The 22,687-nt window shown below is 35.9% G+C and overlaps 1 pseudogene across 1 annotated transcript in view; it reads right to left on the bottom strand.

Moving 5' to 3' along the window:
• LOC100374498 (sushi domain-containing protein 2-like) overlaps positions 1-20,007 on the bottom strand; it is a 31,359-nt pseudogene extending 11,352 nt beyond the window's left edge. Inside the window, exons 1-5 of the transcript XR_014931438.1 lie at positions 19,866-20,007; positions 2,030-2,247; positions 1,681-1,897; positions 1,472-1,573; positions 1,100-1,227 (exon numbers count right to left, since the gene is read on the bottom strand). The product of XR_014931438.1 is annotated as a sushi domain-containing protein 2-like (transcript). The remainder of the gene's footprint in view (positions 1-1,099; positions 1,228-1,471; positions 1,574-1,680; positions 1,898-2,029; positions 2,248-19,865) is intronic.
• Positions 20,008-22,687: the final 2,680 nt, after the last annotated feature.

Raw genomic sequence — 22,687 nt, 5'->3', positions numbered from 1 at the left:
GTTGGTTGGTTGCCTCCCGTGCAGTCACATATGGTTAGCTTTGGTTGCAGTATTTTACGGGTTGGCTTCACTGAAGTTGTGTCGCTCTGGTCGTGGGTAGTTCGATGATGTCTGTTTTCCTGTCTTGTCGTTCCACCTCAAGTTTAGCGATGTCATTTATGTCGTTGCTTCGCTGTTACCGTCTTTGATCACGCGAAGTACAAAGTAGCTTTCCACCAACTGCATTGCGCGTCTTGTCTTGTAGGGAATAACTCGCTAGCTTCTGTGAAGGCACCGTCAGCCGCACCGATTTCAGCTGATTTCGGACCGTTTGATTCTAACACCATGTAACAGTGCGGGTTTCGTCTATCAGGGGTTGTTAAGAGTGGATGGTTCGTCAGGTTGAATATACGGGAAGTGGTTGTAACGGGGAATGGGTAACTCGCAAGGCAGTGAGTGGTACACTAGGATCGCTCGACACTTATACGCACCATTCAATCATTAAGACATCAGCGGTATAGTACAGCCAGATATTTATTACCACTACAATCGTCACCCTACGCCCCCGGTCCTCTTCTCCCTTAATACGCTGGAACCCCCCAATTTTATAAACGACAGTGTTAATCGTTCAACCAATAGTCTAAATACTTTGCATGCGTTGTCATGACGGCGTGTGGACTCCGCCAGTGAGGGCGTCGCCCCATAGCATCGTCATGACAACATCAATGCAACTTGGTGACAATACAGTCCCTGCGTCTTTTTATGGTTTCGTCATTCGTATAAAAATAAATACATATAAGGATCAAATAAAATTACTAACATAATGATAAAATGGTGTAAAAATTAAATGCAAATGCTAACATAAAGATGCAATTGTGCAAACATAAAAGAAAATCGTTTTGGGGACTGACTACACCTAGTTCCTAGTTACTCATGATGTTCATAGAAAAATACTGTAGGTCGAGCTTACCTAATCAGAGCACATTTTAGCACGTTCTCTGCAATACACTACCCCAATATTTGTTACTATTATCTAGTGTGATTGATATAAGTAACCAGAATCACATTTTCTACATATGTTGCCTTAAAAAAATATCTTTCAATCATATGTCAATCTTACCCAAAGTGAATCATGAAACGTTTCAAAAAACGGGAATGGAATTGAAATAAATTGTTCGCCCGAACTGCCATCGTCGTTGATTGGGTTTATTTCATCGCCAAACTCCGGGCCATATGGGTAGAATAATTCTGTTGATAAAGCAAAAGAAAAATGATTAAATTCAACTATGAGTGGTGAAAATGAAATAGCTGCAAAGATATATAACTGTCCATGTTTAGCTAGTGCACTGGTATACCACCATACATGCTAACCACATTACGTTTTGAAAATCAAAATAGCAATTATCTTGAATAAATTAACCGATCAGATATTATATTTATATACGTCATGTGTTCGACCACTTACTCGAAAAAAGATTTGACAAAAACTTACCATACTCTTCAGAGCAAGGGTTGTACTCAGCAATGGACTGATTTAATGATTGACCATATGAGAAGAATACGTCACAGTTTGTCCTCATTCTGATCTCAGTAACTATGAAGAAAATAGATGATGATGGGATACTTATCATGTGGCTGGAATTATGTATAATTATGGACACATGCAATATTATACGAAGAGAAACATCTAACCAGTAATACCTAAATTTTCAGAATTCCGCACTTGTTCGTTGTTCAAATATTCTACGGAAACCTTTGTCCATGAACTATCTGGATCATTGATTAGATTCTTCACATCATCGGTTAGAGTTTCACCCACAACGGAATCTACAAGTGATGTTTTCACGTCTAGAGGGTATACGCTGAACATTGGCATGTCGTTTTGCACACTTACAATGTGTCTGGGAAGATTAATCACCTGTACAATGAATAGTTATTATTACATTAATATATGCATTGTGACGCATGAGAAGTTTTGTGTCTCCGAAACATGCCTGGAAGGATTTTTTGAGGAAAAGAGGAACTGAAGCGATTGATGTTTACAACTGACCCTGAAAAGTGTATCGATTTCAAAATCAGAAAGACTTCGGGCTCCTATGTAGACATCGTAATAGTCTTCATCTGATCCTTGCAAAGCAAACAAAAAATCATATTTCTGTCGCATGTCAAAACCGATGCCAATTACATAATTTGTCGTTGTATAAATGCGGTCTTCGTTGTTCACTACAAATTGGAATATGTGCTCAAACTCCTCTTCTGTCAATTCACCTGAAAAGTAGCAAATGAAGTCATGATTACTCTATTATTATAAATATTAAATTATTTAAAGGGCGGTGGTCGTCGCGCTGCGCATGTACTACATTTGTGTTGATAAACATTGATTTTCCCACAATCCAATGCGCTGTTCTAATAGAAATCCCAAGTATGAGGTTTGACCTGGGCGCGATTACCTAATTAAAGCTGGGTAACGTCTCAGTTTGTACTCGTTGATCTGTGCAACAGTCAAAATCCCCATTTTCTTATATGAGACCCATATATCTCGAGCATGCTTGGCGCGACAACTACCGCCCCTTAAGCCTATCGCCAAAGCCTACTTAGCAATTAAAGATGCAATATGGATGAGAACATCGAGGTTTCAATACTGCGTTATCACGAAGTAAACACACAGTTCTTGTTAGATTACAGTATCCGTTACAAAATGAGCGTGTGCAGCAATTTATTGGCGCGATAATAATTAATTAACGCCGGCACATGAGTACTATACAACCAGCGTCAAAAGCAAAAATGTTTGTACATCTCCACAAATAACCTGTATTTCCGGAATTCTGGAACTCTCCAGCAGAATGTTATCAATTGTTCACTGAGCCAAGGCATTTTCCCAGACTCTCTCTAAACTGGCAAAATTTATAAAAAAAAAGGATCTACCACAGATACCAACAATTACAGACCGATATCTATCCTGCCTACATTTAGTAAAATTGTTGAATCAATTGTTAATAAACAGCTGATTAATTTCATAGAGAAAAAAAGTATACTTGTTAAAACTCAATTTGGTTCTCGTAAAAAACACAGCGCAACACTTGCCCTGGCCGACCTGATAACAAAGGTTATATTACTTTTGTATTTTTTATCGACCTGAAACAATCCTTTGGTACTATAGATCACGATATTCCACAAATTACAATATTATGATGGCTCCCGCTACTCTGGTTCAAAAACTACCTTTCTGTCAGTTATTAATCAGTGAAAATTAACAATATTACATCTACACATAAACCAATAAAGTGTGGTGTTCCACAAGGATCGATTCTTGCCCCACTTTTATTCCTAATTTACATAAATTATATTAATAACTCAACTAATGCTTTTGATTTTCGCCTATTTGCAGACGATACTAACCTTTTTCAGTATATTAAAAGTAACACAATCAAACTTGCAGATACTAACAACGATTTTCAAAGAATCTGTGAATGGTGCAGTGCCAACAAACTTACAGTCAATGTAGAAAAAGACAAATTCATGACTATTAAAACGCCTCATAAACACCTGGGCACTGAGGGCAGCATGGATATAAATGGTTTTGAGATAGAGTAAAAAAAATAATATAGTTGGTATTATCTCCCAGATCAGACATTATGTGCCCAAATCAGTCATACTTTTGTTATACAATTCCCTGATTCTCCCGCATATTAGTTATTGTTTAGAAATATGGGGAAACGCCTATCATACACTATTAGAGCCTATCCTTCTTTTGCAAAAGAAAGTTGTAAGGCTTATCTCATTTGCTGTTTACAATGCACATACCGCCCCTCTATTTAAAAAACTAGGCATACTTGATATTCACACGTTGTGTAAATTTAAGATATGTCAGTTCATTTATGATCTGAAAAACGACTGCTATGCTCATACTACCAATGAGTACCTCTCCCCTCTACCTCATTTATATCCAACACGACTTGCGTCAGGTAACAACTACTATGTCCCCAGGATGAATCATTCACTTTCCCAACATACTGTAAATTATACAGCCGTAAAACATTGGAATTCTCCACCTGATCCAATAAAACAAATTACTAATAGAATAACTTTCAAAAGTTCTCTAAAACTACGTATACTGAACAATGTACTATAATATTTAAATACTATCTTTATCATTATTAATATGTATGATACAAGTATTATTTGCAGCTAAACTTTATTTGTACTTACCCACGATTGTTCCACTAATAATATGATGTGCAGAGTAGCGCACTTATAGCTCCATATTCTTTTATGTGTGTGTGTGTGTGTGTGTGTGTGTGTGTGTGTGTGTGTGTGTGTGTGTGTGTGTGTGTGTGTGTGTGGTGTGTGTGTGTGTGTGTGTGTGTGTGTGTGTGTGTGTGTGTGTGTGTGTGTGTGTGTGTGTGTGTATATATGCATGTATGTATGTATGTATGTATGTATGTGTGTGTGTGTACGTATATATACATATATATATATATATATATATATATATATAGTCTGCATAGAAATGTAGTTCGGATGAACTACCTCTGTGTTCTATACCACACCATTATTATTATTATTATTATTATTATTATTATTATTATTATTATTATTATTATTATTATTATTATTATTATTATTACTAGAATTGTTATTATTGGTGAAATAAAATTATATCAATCAAATCTTTCCAGAATCTCCAACTTCCGAGTCCAAAATGTCCAAAAATACATGGAATTAAGCTGTATTGTACATGCAGTGATACTTGTAATATCAAGTAATCACTATTATTAAAGTATAGACTACATGAAAGTTATAGAAATTCAAGCGTTGACGCATAATATTCCTTCAGGATGAGCGCCCTCTTACGGAGAACTTTCATTTTTCGGGCTCCGGCATTTTGGTCATAAAAACAGGTCATTAAAATTAACACATATTTCGGATTGTGTGTGTTTAGGTATTGGTGATTCAATAACAACATAGAATTTCAACAGTTACAATGTTCGTACTAAAATAGATGTACATAGTACTACTTAGCAGGGCGTAGAAAATAATTAAGCCGTCAAGTTGGTACAAAGTAGCGACATGGAATGGCTTAAGTGCCCTCTTCTGTGTCATTAAAGGTCAATGTCATGACAACCCTATATATATGAATTTGTTTTACGTATATGACGTAATACATAGCACTGACTATAATTCCCGCCGAAATGCATATAGCCTGTACACAGATAATTTTTTATTAAAATTTGCATTCCAGCTCAGCAGCCAATCAGCGACGGCCTAACGCTTAGATGACAATTTCGGTTTCAAATACCCCGGCTTAGTGTTCTATGTTCTTCGCGTAATTAGGTGTTCGTATGCAAGGGATTTTTCCACGCAAAAACGACGAATTAGGCCGAATTTTGTTATCGGTTGGCTTAATATAACCCCAACGGACCGTATTTTTGTGAAAGATTGGTATTTTTGTCCTGATTTGTAGGAATCTGAAAAACGCGTTTCACAACTTGTCTCGTATTTAGTTTTCGCTGCATTCAAGATGGCGGCCCCCATATAGTAAATATCGTATTTATTTTATTATCACGTGTGCGCCAGCTGACTGTGGTACAGGACTGTACAGAACGTTGTGAACTGGTTGGCGATTTTGTTGACATGAGTTTATTATTGTGTTATGTATCATTCAATGAGAACTGACGATAGCGGTAAAGCTATTGTGTTTTCACTGTAAAATTTCTGTAAAGCACGCATTTTGTAATTTCAGAAATTGCCGTTGTACTTAGACATGTTGTATCTATGGCGTTTCTATATTGAGTGAATTACTAGTTAAAACATTAAATCTGTTTACTTTACATTTGTATTTATTTTTATTTGACAAGTCAGTTGTTCGTTCCCTCAGGCGGTATAAATGCCTGTATGCTCCTCGCCACGCCAAATTAGCTAGCCCGAGATTCGAATACGATTTATAAAATTGGGAGATTCGCACCGGAGCTCAAGTCCGGTTATCCACGTCCTCCATTGTGCGTAAAACGAAATATCTCGCGGTGGACTTGGTGCGAGAAATACCCGAGTTTTATATGCGTATGATATGTTATCCGCGAATAGCTGCAAACCATTGACAGATTACGTAGTTTCGATGTCCCGTCTGTCCGAGGTCAATAACTTTGTAAATGCTCACTACAGTACATTTATAATTATACGTGTTTACCATTCGGTGGGATATACGCCCATATGCTTGCTGTTGACGTAAGTAACGTGGGAAAGCAACATGTACATGGTTCTCTATCAATTATGCTGTACTGGTACATTTCACTATACAGCAGGCTGCTTCTTATAGTTTTTATGTCTCGTTCAGCCATATTCGTGTTGAAAATACCTTTCTTTTAAGGTAGCGAGAAGGGAAATTTTCACTTTTTTCTTGATTTTTCAAAAATTGATAAAACGTTTACTTTAGACCTTGATACATCATCCCAGGTTTACAAAAGATCGAAATTGCGAAATAACGTCGCTCAAATCAGTGTTTTAAAACGCTAGCAGAAAAGACTACAACTGCCGTTTGCATATTGTTTATCTTTGAAAGGGTTTAAATGATAACATCTTATCTGTATACTCCGTTGTTGACGATTCTGATATAACGGGTGATAAGCTTCCAGTTGCAAACAATGAGTGTTTATCTAACGTCCATTGTCAGCATTATTGTTAGTCAAGACTTCGTCGGAGAAACATGGCCATACAGTACTCATTTCGCCCAACCTTCCGCTTTTACATCGACCGCTTAACGCTTAATTTCCGACCATGCGGTCTTGTCCGACCGGAAACCGACCGCATTTTAATCGCGTTTTTTTTTTTTTTTTTTTTGGCTCGCTCGCTCATTGAAAACACCGACCGCTCGTCCAAACACTGATCACTGGCGCAGCAGAGGTGGTCGAAATGGTGGTTTTGATAGTAAAGTGTGAACGTACAACTAACTAGTATTAACTATTATTAAATTCTGAACGGCACTTCAAATCTGATAGTTGTATGACACTTGTATCGTGAAAGCAACTGAACTGGGACCTCTTGTTACGTGTTTTGGGTGCTTGTTCTAAATGTAATATGTTATTTTATTTTCATGAGACAATCACGTGAAAAAAAACATAGGTAACTCATTTTGACAGAGCAGAGAAACGAGGAAATGTTAATGATTAATTCCAAAAATAACGATACCGAATCCATGTCGGTCCATGTCTGGTAAAATTTGACATTCAATTTTTAAAATTAGGTCACGATCATTGAATGACTTCGGCCTAAACCGTATACGTATACGTAAAATTGTTCCCACAAAAAATATTTTCGACTAAAAACGGCCACAGGCCCTGAAAAAATCGAACAGAGCTTGACATGTATGAATAATTTATTGGGCTTAAAAATTTAGTTATAGCCATAGATATTTGGTGGCCAGTCGATGAACAATTTCGAAACTCAAGATTCACACGGCTGCGAAAGTAGAACATTCCGGAGGCGGTGAAACGGAAGAGCCAAACTTAACGCATAAAAATAGAACGCGTGTTTTGACCTCTGTGGCCAACCAATGGCTGATCACAATTACGTTTGCGGTCGTTGCCAAAGAACTCCGCGTCCATCGCCTGGCGATGCTCTTCACCCCCCCCCCCCCCGGAATGTTCTACTTTCGCAGCCTAATCGCAGATTTTTCGAAAAACGTCGATTAGTAGAAATGTTCCTATTTTGGGCGGATTATTGATAGAGAATAATGTCTTTATTACACGGTCGACAGACATTCCAAACAATCAAAATTATCAACGAAAGACTAGGTTTATTTTAGGCTTAGAAATATATTCTTTCAGTCAGCCCATGCATGGAACTGCCATTTAGCTTCATAGTCCTTCAGCTTGTCTTCGCCTCGGAGGAAAACAACAATAATTATACAAAACACATTGCGAAGACTCAATAATCAGGAAAGAAAACCCAGACAACCATGTCGTACTTGTGTTGAAATACATTTTGTATTTCACGTCAGAATATTGTTTAAAATAAAATATTCAGTCCAAGCCAAATCGAGGCCAAAGGATCAGGTTGCGTGCTTATAACTTTTGTCAGCTGTTCAACATCTATAAAAACCATAAAGACAATTATAAGACAATGTGAACCTCGGAAATTTTTCTGTTAGTCCGAATTTTAAATGCGTGCGAGCGAGCGGTGATATTTCGGGGTTTGCGCGGTCGAAAATAAAACTAAATAATTGTCCAATTCAACAAGCGGTCAAAAAAGCGAGAAAAAAGGTGTTTGGAACGCGGGAGCGGGCGGGAGGTAGTGCAAAATGAGTACTGTAAATTTGCGCAACTTTCCTTTAAATCGTTTTATTTTCCAATTCAATATTCTATTTTACTAATAAACTGTACCATGTTTTCTAACGCAGTGGCGAAAAAAAAGCGTTGACAGATGAGGCAAAGAAAAATCTGCCACTCAGTGTCACACTCTGACACAGCAATTTTGTTTTCAAACATCGGCCATTTTGTTTCACCATGAAAACCGTTTTATTAGATCACTTATCAGAGACACTTGAAGGATTAGCTTGTTTGTAAACTGTCAGCGTGTACAGTGGGACAGTAATGTTTGTCAGAGGATTATCCCTCGTTATTCGTTTGCATAACAATGGAAACCTGAACGTTCCTGGAGTGGGGACTCAAATGCCAGCAGTTTTCTTCATTTTTCACGCTCGAGCATGAAATTATTCATTATCAGACACTCTTTATGAGCTCTATGATATCAGTGGTTAATATGTTTGGCCATTTTTAGTGAATATTTATAATAATGCTGCAAATCTACAGTGTTTTATTAACCAAAACTGTTTTTCGCGTTTTTCTCAAATTGAAGTTTCGATTGAGTACGACTCATTGGGACCGCCGCCAAATCAAGTGCGTTCGGACTAGGACATTCAAACTCGCAGTTATCGTTCAATAGATAATGATGGTGCAAAATATGTCTGGGTTTTTAAAGAAAATGCTTTGTCACAGAATAATAGTCTGTTAAAGGTGTCAAGTATGAAATAAGTTGAGGACAAAAAAACAAACCTGCATAGAAATCGGAATAATAGGTCTTTTGATTATCTGAGACGCATTTCAATGGACTTGATTACGGACAATGCATGACGTAAATTTCACCAGGAAATTCCGCAGTGTGCTCTCGCAATCGCGTACTTAGTCATTTTTACAAGGTTCGCCATTTTTGATGTCACGTGATAATTATGTAAACAACGACTGTCCAGTTTGTGCGAAATTGTGCCTCTATACTTAGTCTTTTGAAATATATAAGCTAAATTACTCTTCTGAACAACACAACAGACAGAGAATGTTTTATTCGAAAATGTCACAAAACCCTTCTCGCTACCTTAAATTCTTTTCTACGCATATATTGGACACTCTAAGAGAATACGCCGACATGCAATTTACATTTTATAGTCAAGCAGGCCATTAAAGGACCATCTCGTTCGCTCCTTCGCACTTCTTTGTTTTATTATCAATGTACGTTATCGATATTTAACCTACGCTTTTGTTGGCCTCGTAACATTGAATACATAAATGTACCCTGTTTACATTATGCCCTGCATGGCAGGTATGCGTTTCTACAAAGGACTTTGGACTCTAATAAAACAGCTGCTACGTCGTAGTATGTTAATGGACATGAGTGGGGATTAACCACGGGTGTCCGGGTTTAAGATCGAATGATACACAAAAGTAACAAATATTGCAATTTTATTTATTGTCTTTTATTTGATATTACATGTTACAAGAAGGGGGAAATGGGGTCACCGTACCCACTTCGAAGAAAAACGATGTAAAAAAAATGCGATGAAATCAACATGGTTTGTCTGTTTTGGGGCATTTTACCTTCGTTTTCTGGGGCAATGATATATCTCAATATCTTAAATAGTTCACCACTTTTTTAGAATTAGTCATAAGGTTAATTAGTCAAAATGGAACCCGGAAATAAATTTATAAATAACTCACCTTGTGTCGTCACTCCGTTGAAATCGCATACATACAAGATGCATAGAAGTAAAATCTTGGTTGAAAAATGCATATTTCGCTGCTTTTTGTGGCGTCGCCGAGAATAATAATATTTTCACCGGACGAGGAAACACAAAACAACGCACTCACTTAGGTAACAAATGTGATTCAATATGATTACATAGAACTGAACAGTTGGTTCCAACTGTTACGCGCACAGTGTATTTGACGTGTTTGGTGGTGTCCTTCCGCAGAAAGGTGTGGTGTGTGGATGAATTTCAACACTCAACTCAAATAGTCCGTGAGTCTGAACTCGAATACCGACGTACAACATTGTTTTTCTCGCCTCTGGTAAACGTATATTGTTTCAAAACTTTCGCGAGTGTGACAGGTTATTTTGATGTTTATAGACAATACCTGTGTTAGCGTGAGTTGATGGCATTGTTTGACATACAGTTAGCCAGCCAAAGCCTAATTATCATAATTTATACATTATTCTAATTCGAAATTCCAGAGCAGTACATTTGTATCACTCTGTTACCCAGTTACCCAGAGTTAGGTGTATCAGAAGTTCACTGAAGTAGACATGGATTATTTAATACATGTTGATTGTTTTAAGGGAGAAATAAATTGTGCTTTGGTGTTGAGGCAGGGGACAATGTAGAAGGCCGTGAAGGAAGTTAAGGAAGAATGGGCGGGGATGCCAGTCTTTAGTAGTTAGAGGATCCATTGAACACGCAGTTCAAAGTATCCTCTCACTAAGTGGATGTACGTGTAGATGTAGATCCATAGACATGAACACAATTTGTCAATTTCACCAACACAGGGAAGTAGCCCACAGTTTACAGTGGATATGTGGCATTACCCTTCCAAGATTGATCAACACTTTGTACCAACTATACCACGGCACTGTCACTCATGTGTTGTTGAATACAAAAGATCGACATGAAGTATGGGCACTCCAGTACTTGGCTGAAACATAATACGAACACTGACATATGCGAGAAAATCCTGTTCGTCTGCTTCACAATAAGTCTTCCTGGACTACTTTGAATAGTTGAGAAGCAAGGTACTTTAATGCACCTACACGATGCAGTTGATATGTTGCCATTTAACATCTCTCTAGCACAGCATCGGAATAAGGTTTACAATAGAAGCTACAAAAAAATCCCGCCCGCTCAAAGTATCCCGGAATTGATTAGGGTCAACCTTATCATGTCTGCTAAATGACGTGGTATGAGTCTCAAATAAAGCGACATGTCAAAAGAATTGAACATTGGGAACATTTTCTTTAATGCAGCCATTTAATCATCCACTCTGATAGCAATAAAAAGTGCAAATATATGCAAAATAGTCTTCCCTGACAAATCGATATCATAACATTGCTGACCAACCTCTAATTCTAAGCCTGCTGACGTGCTACCTAACACAGAATGTATCAAATGAGTCATTTTCAAGATCTGTATGTTTATCTACTAAAATCTCAACACTCTCCTTTGTCTTTGTGATTTGGATAGTATCATTGGAAGTGAGGGTACAAGTTGGTTCATTTAATTCTATTTTGTAAAACAACTGTCCGTACATGCTCCCCCATACTTGTGTTAGGAATTTGTGTGTGTATTTTTTAAGTTCCCACATTGAACGAGGACTTATTGGTTTTAATGAAGCCGACTTCTTTAAACTGACATCAAGATAGCACTTCCATTAGAACTGGTTGAGAGTTCTAAACGGTATTCCAGTCATCAAAAAAGGGATTATCTATTCTAAATCTACACCATACATATCCTTAAGTTTTATGAGATGTTGATAAGTTTTACAATCGCCTACTACAACTAATAGTCTATAATTGATTTTATATTGACACCAACCTTAAATTTCCTATACATATTATGTGCTACCAGGTGTAGAGCATCAATTGAATCGGCACTCTCATTCTAGATGCCAAGATAAATCATAAATAAATCATAGATAAATTAACAATGTAATCCACAATAGAAAGTAAAATACTAGTATCATGCATATTGGTGTATTGAGAACTTATACAAAACCTTGGGGTTCTAGGTGTTTAAAGCGCGGTAGTCGTCGCGCTGCGCAAGTTAGACATTTGTGTTGATAAACATTGATTTTCCCACAATCCAATGCGCTTTTCATATGGAAATCACAAGTATGAGGTTTGACCTGGGCGCGACTTGCACTGATTACCGCCGGTGACATGAATTAAACCTAATTAAACTAATTAAACATTGGAAACGTGTCAGTTCGTACTCGTTGATCTGCGCAATAGTCAAAGTTGCCATCTTTGTTTATATGAGACCCATATATCTCACACATGCGCAGCGCAACGACTACCGCGCTTTAATCTCTGCTCCTCGATATCTCCGCTCAACATCTGAATGTGAAAGGGTTTCTAACAGAGGTCGTGTAGGTACAATCAGTGGTTGTATGAGAATATTTGCTTCAATATATTCAGAATGAGGTAAACCCTCAGTTCAGTATTTAAAAGTATGTGACTAACATTTGTTTCTACTACATAGTTCACATCTGATAACAGTTACCATCTGTGAAGATTACATTTGTTCAGTGCAAACGTTTGAGCAAACACACTGACTCGGTATTTGTGATAAAAAATCGCCATAAGTTCTCCCTTTTACAAGTGCATCACCTTGTTTTTTGTAAATATGAGGGCATTTTGCTGCAAAAATAACCCACGGCATTTCATATGTCCCAGCATATTCATATATTGTTTAACGTCTAAGTGTACTACATCATTCAACTCCTCAGAATAAACGCGATTGTCATACATGATATTAGATAGTTAAAGTTTTAGCATCACCTGCATTGCTACATCAATCATCAGCTCATTTCGACTCTTTTCACATATTCTAGGCTTGAATCATTTCTAACTACAGTAGACCGAAAGAAGGATCTGTAATCTCCATATATTTCATCACATGTTGCATGAATATCAAAACTACCTGAAATGTAATCCTCATGAGAATTCAAAACAGATTTAGGTTTAGGCTGTATACACTGATACGACGTTCCACGATAACTGTTAATTCCAATTTATGGCAACAACTGTAATACTATTTCAATATTTATCAAGACGTTGAATTTCTCACTATGGAAAATACATAGTACACTTTTCAATTTCAAGTAGAGTATGTCCATCGCTTTCGTCCAGTGGAAGTTTTACATATTAAATATATATTTTCCGTGATTACTTCCACTTCTGTCTCATTACTCAATACCAAGCACAATTCTTTCTCCCCTAAAAGAATCTTCAACAGGTACTTCACAACACTTCTTCACTGTTTTCGAGTTCTGGTTCCTATAGAGCCAAAAAAAAACTTATGTTGCCCTCAAGTCGGAAAATCGAAAAATTGGGTCGGTCGGTCATTTTTTTTTTTTTTTTAAGCAACGTGACTTTGCTAAATGTAATAGTTGATCCAGCTTTGGTTGTCATGCACGCACCAAACGTGCACGCCACGTTTGCTACCGCTGTACACATGTACGGACACACGATGACAAACCCGGAAGTGAGAATACTGACAGCGCTAAAACAGCGTGCAAAAGCCATCGTTTTGTTTGTGATGAGAGTTTTAATATAAAATGTCACGTTTTATAAATTCAATAAAATGTTGTGCATTTAATGTATTAAAAATGATATTTAAAAACGTATTGTTTTTTATTCAAAATATTTTTTTATTTTATTAATATGCGGCGATATTTTTAATATTGTGCACCAACTTTCCGTCGAATCGCAAATGTCAAAATAGTCTGAAATGGGAAAGACGTGTTTGCTCTTCAGACTTTCAGACGGAACATGTCAGAGAAATACAGATCAACCTGAAGTTCAAAGTCGCCACTAACCCCCCCCCCCCCCGGGGATCCTGGAGATCAAACAACTCTAATTCTTAGAGGAAACACAATTTTACCGCTTAAAATGGTGAGTTTGTAATATTTGGGCTTATTAAAAAAAACGCGACCCGACATTTCATATGTTTCGGTCGGTCGCTGAGGGCAACAAAACAATTTTGTGGGGCCTAACTCCAGGTTTGTGCAAATGTTTGTACAGTGTAAATCTAGGTGTTTTAAAATATGACACATTTTCGTCCCGCTTTTAAGTGCTTTAGAATTAAACACATTAAGTGTTTTCTTAAAACCACAAATGGGTTATCTTACAACACTACTGTTTCAAAATAAAACATTTTCACTGTTTTGTGATAAAACATTTAAAGTGTTGATCAGCTTGTCTCCACTTTAAAAACACTTAAACTGTTTATAATTTGCATAATTGCGAGAAGTTTATATTATGAAAACACTTTTATTGCAACATTTCGGGATGTTTTTGCACATAACACACGTTTTGAAAAGTGTTCCCATCAGGAACATGCATAAAAAGTGCTTATTATCACAACACTTTTAAACAATTCTCAACCAAAAACATGTTTTAATGAAATTTTAACTATCCCAACTCTTTGAACAGGAATTTCACTAGACACACATTTTGAAAAATGTTTCCACCAGAAATATGTATTGAAAAAGTGTTTATCATCACAACACTTATAACATGGTGATGTTATGTATTTATGTTTAATACAGTTTTAAATGTGTCATCTTTTATATTATACGTAACCTTGAGTGGCAGATTAAGCAATGTAATATTTAAGCAATGTAATATTTCCCCTTACTACCAACTGTATAACAACCAGCTTGTTTATTGGTATAGACAATATCAAGCCAATACCAAGGCAGGAAAAGATTACCGGCGCCAATGCTTGATTGTTTTTAAGCTCAACGTGTGATTAACTTAGCTAGCGTGACTAACACCTTGACACTATATATTGCGGCATTACAGATTGAGGGTATTGGCTAGCTGGCTCGACACGCACGGCAGGCGTTGTTTCCCCAACCCACCCTCCCCTTTTGTTTATTTTTTTGTGCTTGCAGTTTTTATAGATTTAGTTTGTAGTTACAGATTTTGAGCTTTGTAGTTTATAGTTTGTCAGGGTACTTTATTACCTCACAGGAATGTATCCTTCCGTATGGAGTTTTTCATATGATGGCTTCTGCGCATGCGCCAACCAAGCGCCGGTTTATGAAATAAATTATGTTCAGCAGTCCCTGACTGCCCAACCTTATTTACTGTTTATCGCTTCTTTGCCTAGCCTAGTTTTGACAGTTCATTTAAAAATCATTAACAATGTCATTTTTGAAAAAAGAATACATCAAATGATGCGTTTCATGATCAAGCACTTCGAACTATTGTAGAGTAATCATAAATTTACTCTTAAATATAAACATTAATAACTAAAGGTAAGTTTGGGTATAACATATAAAAAACAGACATATATTATCAATCGAGGAAGTGTTCTCGACTTATGTGCAGCTGAATAAATGTGTTTACTAAATTCAATCTGACTACACACTATTTACACGAATTTAACTGCATTTGCCTGTTAAATTCTGCAACATTTCTATGATTTATTTGGTCATTCAGGTCTTGTCTCGGTGGATGTCGGCATGGAAGTTATGCAGTATGGAATAAATAAATGCATGAAGTTCAGTTTAATCAGCAATCCCGCCCATAAAGAAATAAACGGAGGCTGCAGCAAATATCAATGTAGTACTCTGCCTACGTTGGCTCTATCAATTACACTTTCCACACGCTTCGTAACGGAGTAACAATATCATCATACCTTCAGGTTTGTTTAAAATAACTTCCGGTTCCCTTTTTTCCTTGGAAAATCAAAACAGACATTATTTGGTTCGAGTTGTTATTGCGTTTTTTAACGAACGTGCAACCTGTCCACACACTCCCGATAGTATAATTCAATCATGAGCGTGCGTACGACACAAGTTACCAGTTACTTAACAAGCTACGACAAGCTTTGATAACATCACTGTGCATGTTTAATTCAATCGGTTATTCACCTTGTGACAGGTACATGCTATGCACACTTGCAAAATACTATAATCGATAAATTTATCGCTACATGCACAGTATAACGTGACATTTATGTGCATTTTTTCGCAATAAATATGCTGTATACAGTTGATAATAAGTACTATTTACATAATAGATGCGTACCGTAGACGGCATACAAGCGTGTCCTGTATATAAACACTTATATAATCGGGTGTTTTAGGCTGAAACGTTGCACGTGTATTTGTTTTGTAGGGTGCTTCAAAATAAAACGGTTTGGAAGAAAAGTATTTTAGTTATTCTTATGAAATTGTGTACATATCGTATACATTGACACTTATAAAACACGCATAGTCGAGTGTTTACCTTGAAACATTGCATGTGTGTAAACTTTGTTTTAGGAAGTGCTTCATGATAACACAATTTGAAAGAAACGTTTTTTTAGTGAACACAGAAGTGTCTTATACATTAACACTTTGCGAAACATTTATAGTTTGGTGTTTTGGGTTGAAACATCGTTGATGATTTTGAAGTGTTTCAAATTAAGAATTCAATTAAGGATTTGAGAAAATTGTTAAATCACATGTGAGAATGCTCAGATGTGATTGGAACTACAACTACCGTTCACCAGATGCAGGATAATAAATCTGCCGCCAAATAATGTATGCTGCAATTTTGCCTTTGTAGGTAGACCTTCTCCTTTCAGATATATGTATACAGAATTGAACATCGGTCCAGGACCAATTTTATGAATAGAACTTAACTTCTTCGATGTCACATAAAATAACTGAATGTATTCAACTATATTGTAGTCACGTTTTTGTGATCGTGTATAAAAATAGTTTTTTGGCAAAATCTGGTAAAAACAATACGAAAATAACGCAAAACACTGTCCTTTTCATTCAGAAAATAACATAGTTTTATTAAAAAATGGCTTTTTTAACGAAAAATTCCCTGGTACAGAGTTGATGTTCTTGTTTCAGTTCGTCATTTTTTGAAACCTCCAACCAATTTGTTGTGACATTGTAGAAGTGATTCAAGAAAGATAATACTCGTTTTCCATCGAATAAATACATTGTCAGTCACTGTTTTTGATTGCAACATTTCGTTTTTGCATACAACACATTATGTAACCGGAAAACGTATTTTAAAAGTTCATTATCACAAAAGTGATTTTATTTCAAATGTGCTTTTACTAGACCAACATTTTAAAAAGTATTTTCATTAGACACATTTTGAAAAGTGTTTCCACCAGCAACATGTATTGAAAATGTTTTACCATCGCTACTCATTGAAAAGTGCATTTATCAGCGACAAATTTCAAAATGCGTTTCCGCTGATAATTTGGTAACAGAAACCATTATCAATACCCATTATCTATACGTGAATATATATTTGGAAAGTGTTAATGTGCAAAATATATAAAAGTAAATCAAGTAAATATTTATTACTGAATATAAGCGTTAATAAGATACGTTTGTTTATAACATGAACACTTCAAAACAGATGAGTAATAAACTGAAATAAACAATACAATTTTTAACGTTTTTCATGTAAATAAACGTGCCTAGTCTATGGTGTTGTTGTCTCGAATGCAGTCTCCTCGAGCACATCAAATTCCTGAGAAAAAGAAAACATAGTGGGACAAATAAAATAAATCATTCATTTCAGAGAAACATACTCACTTTTATAAATTTACTCTATTCAATCCCATTCCCACAAATCTGCACTACATTCATTCCATCTTATTCACCTTTCACTTTTCTGTCCGTCCAATAGTTCAATTGTTTGATTTTTCACCACTTATAAGATAACCTATACAACGAAGAAGTGTGGTATTTCAAAGTATATTTACCTCATCAGGGCTCGTCTGTCATGTGGAACGAACACATTAATCAAACAATAATCCATATTAAAAGGACAACATTATTTCTCAATATTTGCAAAATCATCTCGTCCGCTCCTACAATACATGTATTGTTTTCTCTTCAATCTGAAAACATACAATATTATCAAAATCCTGGTATATGTTTTATTAATTATCAATTAATATTTGAATCAGAAATATGTGGTGTAAAATATTATAATAATTGTTGTTATTCGTATATATGGTCTTTATTCACAAATATTAAATGCCTTCGGCCCATAATGTGATTACAAAACAAAAGAACATTTGTGCGTTTGTATAGTAAATATTACAATAAATCTGAAATTTCGTATCTCGCATTTAATGTATGAAATACATATTCACCAAAAAATGACATCTTCATGTGATTTCATTAAAAGAATAAAAATGTTGAAAGATAGTGGATCATAGAAGTAACGGGATAGATATCTATCACGAAATTCATTATAAAAAGGGCAGACTAACAGGAAGTGGTACTCATCTTCTATTTGGTTTGTTTCACAAAGTTGACATATCCTTTGGTTTCTTTTGATTGCTCCTCTACTAACTTCAATGCGAAGACAATGTGCCGAGCAGCGAAAGCTTGATAAGGCATTTTTGTGTGAAATAACAGTATGGAAGTGATATATTTCTCTAATATTAGATTTATTTTAAATTCACGATATGTATCTAATTTAGTCATGGTATAAATATCACTAAACCACTCACTGTACAAATTATTTTTAAATCTTTAGCAAAAAAATTCCAAGACTAAATTGTTATTACCAACTTCTTCGGAATACCAAACATGGTCAAGATTGCACAAAGACAGCAATGTTTTAACTTCTGCAACCCACGTACTTTTTTATCGTACCCCAGATTTTTATATGGTATACAACATTTCATAACATTTACGTGGGTAACTATTTTCTATTTTTGGCATATTGATAATTTTAGCCCAGTACTTCACACAACGTTTGGCTGTATAAAACCAGATTTGGTTTCTGCCACATTCCTCCAAGACACTGTTTTCGGGCGCTCTATTTGATACACCGAGGAAATGCCTACAATATAAATACTGAACTCTTTCAAGACAGTCATATTTCTTGAATCTCCAGATTTCTGTATGTCAGTATTTGCAATACGATTGAATCAAATATTTTAAAAATGCTTCATATGTTAAAGGCCAGACTTTGTTGTTGTTCCTAAAAATTGTTTTGTTTTTTGTTGGGCTAAAAGATTTAGTAGCAGACGACCATTGCAATCTACATGAAAACAATACACCTATATATTTGTAGTAAGAAACTACTTCTACGTGTTTACCATAGTAAGACCTCTTTTCATGCTTTGACAAAAGGCCGCCGTTTTTTGTCTTTTCAAGGTTTATGGAGCCCCATAACAGTGTCTGAAAAGATGACAACATCGTCTGCAAATAGCAAACAAAATAGTTCTACCAAATCTGGGTACAGTTGAACGCCATTCTGTTCAGTTTGTTCAAGTTCCCTTACTAGCTCATTAATAACAAATGAAAATAAAAACAAGCTCAGCATACAACCCTGGCGAACCCCAGTCTTACTTCAAAATACTCAGCTAATCCACTCCCAGTTCTAACACACGATTTCACGTTAGAATACATATTAAAGAAAATTTTAAACATTTTGCCCCTCACACCTCCTTTAAGTAAAGTGTACCAAAGCCTCTATCGAAGGCCTTGGAAAATTCGACGAATGCACAGAAGAATTTGCTACGCTTTTATGTAAGATATTTTTGCACTAATGATTGCAGTACAAATATACTGTCAAAAGTGGAATAAACTTTTTTGAATCCGGCTTGTGATTCGTCAATTTTTCCAAGGACCTCGGCCCAAAAACATAGACGTCTATTCAAAATGGAGTTGAATATTTTCCCAAAACAATTAGTAAGAAGACTGCTCTGTAATTTCCGCGGTCGTTGATGGAACCTTTTTTGTATATAAGAATGATTAATGCTTTTGCCCACTCACATGGACATTTGCCAGAATCAAAAATATGATTAAACAGAATACATATATACACATTCGATGCCTCCTTAAAAAAATCACAAATACGCTCATCAGGTCCGGCTAATTTGCCATTTTTGAGACATCGAATATTTTTATGGATTTCCTCCTCGGTAATAGGGCCATTTAGAATGTCCCAATCGATTTCCATTTTAGTACCAGGTAGGAGATCGTTTACATAGTCAAGCATCTTCAAGTCACTTGCTAGACAAAATCTCCCACTTTGGGAATGAATAAATTACTAAAATATTGCAACCATTGGTCGGATGTAATAACTCGCGATCTACCCAAACTCGTCGAACAATTAATGCGCTGAAGGGTTGACCACAACAATTTAGTATCAGTGGCCACGAGCCCAGATTTTAGGTGGTTTATATAATCTCGCTTTTTTAAACTGTTTACGAATTCCCTGGTATTCTTGTAAGTTTAGTAAACTATTTGTATTGCGGAACTCACGTAATGATTTGTACATTTGTTTTTTAATTATTTTACACTAAGAATCAGATCATTGAGATTGCGTTGTTGGCGAATTAGTTATGTGCTTTATCATATGGCATTTCGATGCTGCCAATCGGAACTCATTTTCTATGATAACTATAGATTTGGTAATGCCACATGAAGTATTTTCAATAATCGTATTTAAATTTGTTGTGGTACTATCTGCTTCTAAAAAAATCATGAAAGAATTTGCATGGTCATGTGACTATATGAACTTTGTATCCGTACTTGTATTGATCTTCTCAGTATATTTTGGCGGGGGCCTAACACAGACGCCATGCTAAAAAATAACGCCAAATGGTCTGATTAAGTGCGGGTCATGACCGAGAAATTTGTTATGTTGGCAAAAAGTGCAGAGGATATTATCACACAATCGACCAAGCTAGTTCCATTTGCAGAAATACAAGTGAAATACCCAATCCCCGTGTCTTCCCCCATCCTCTCATTTAACACATGTAAATTAAATGTGCAACAAAGAAATAGAAGCGATCGACCGAAAGTATTGAGCACATTATCCTTATTTGTGCAAGGAGCAATAAAGTTGTTCTCATTGTAGCCTTGAAAATTATTGACAACATGAGTCGCGTATTATTTAAGATATAATCTGGTTCGTCACCAGTGCAGGAATTACAATCTCCCGTTAATATTATATTCATATCACCAAATATTGAAATATTCTTAACAATTCATTTTCTAACAGATCAATCGTATATTGTGGCACGGTGTGGTGGAGTATGTACATTGCAAAATAGTACATCTTTATCCAAAAGATTTCCATTTTAAAGAGAAACAGTAAACAGTTGTTTTGTATTTGCTGTACATGATTCATGAGCTCAGTTTTTATTAAGGTAATGACCCCACCTGCAAACCTACCACGTTACGATAGTCTTGGTCGTATACAACTAAACGTCCACTATGACTGTCCACAAAATGCAACCACTTCAAAGATGATGGATCTACTATCAACATTCGATTTCACCCAAACTGTATTACAGCCAACTCACAACAAAGAACACGTTCTTGACTGGCTACTCCATCGATCTGATGAAAATCATGTCTTGTCCACTAAAGTTTCCAATGCCATCGCCTCTGATCATTACTGTGTTATTAGTCGCCTTAACATCACTGTACCGAAACCATTCAGTACTCATGTGATTGCTCGCAACATTCGCTCTATAAATCGTCCTTTTCTGAACAATGATCCGCACAACAGTCTTTCTGGTCTTCATCCACTGACTGTTGATGCTTTTAATTCACACTTACGGGCCATTATTGATAAGCATGCTCCAGCAACGTGTCGCCTGTTACATCGCACAGGAATGCCTCTTGGTTCAGTGCAGTCAGCACTGAATTAAAGGCCGCCAAGCAACATCGCCGCCGTGCAGAAAGACAGTAGCTAAAGTCGGGATTGACAATTCATAAACAGATATATGTCCAATCAAAGAAACCAGTTACCAATATTGTCCACGATGCCAAAACCACCTACTATAGTGAGGAGATTGCAGTACTTGCAAACAACTATTCAATGTTACACATCGACTACTTGGTAGAAGTGTGACTGCTACTCTGCCATCTATTTACCCATCAATTGATTTGTCTGAACGCTTTCTAGAATACTTCGACAGTAAAGTAAAATTGATTGGAGGAAGGTTGGATTGCCAAGATCATGATATTTCTGTCCATAGCGAAAAACGTTTCCAAGGTCACACTCTCAACAATTTTAATCCGATTTCTGAAGAGCTAGTGAAACGCGTGATTCTCAAATCTCCAGCTAAATCCTGCGATCTCGATATCATACCAACTAACTTGTTAATTGAATGTTTGGATACAATGTTACCATATATAACAACAATAATTAATGATTCACTATCTACTGGTATATTCCCGTCACCATTCAAGTCTGCCTTAATAATAATAATAATAATAATAATAATAATAATAATAATAATAATAATAATAATAATAATTGTTTATTGCATCTTTAGAAATATACATTTCTTTCAGTATATAGCAATAAAATAGCAATATAATGCTTAATTGACGTTTTGTCTGTTATTGTCATTATAAATTGAAATTTTTCATTGTTACTTTTGATTTCTTTTGGCAATATTATATGTGAGTACAAATCTTGACATAATGTCATGTATTTTGGACAAACTATTAGTAAATGTTCTTCATTTTCTACATTATGCGAATCACAATGTAGACAAATTATATCTTGTAATGTTGTTTTGGAGCGTGTGTATCTGCCTGTTTCTATACCAAGGTTATGATTGCTTATCCTGGATTTTGTTAGAATAATTCTTTGTTTAATATTTACAACATTTGATAAATATTGTTTATAACAAAAATCTTTCTTAAATTTTGAGTAT

This window comes from Saccoglossus kowalevskii, chromosome 13, assembly GCF_978046115.1.
Source record: "Saccoglossus kowalevskii chromosome 13, keSacKowa6.1, whole genome shotgun sequence".
Taxonomy (NCBI): Eukaryota; Metazoa; Hemichordata; class Enteropneusta; family Harrimaniidae; genus Saccoglossus; species Saccoglossus kowalevskii.
This window is presented reverse-complemented; position numbering and strand designations above follow the sequence as displayed.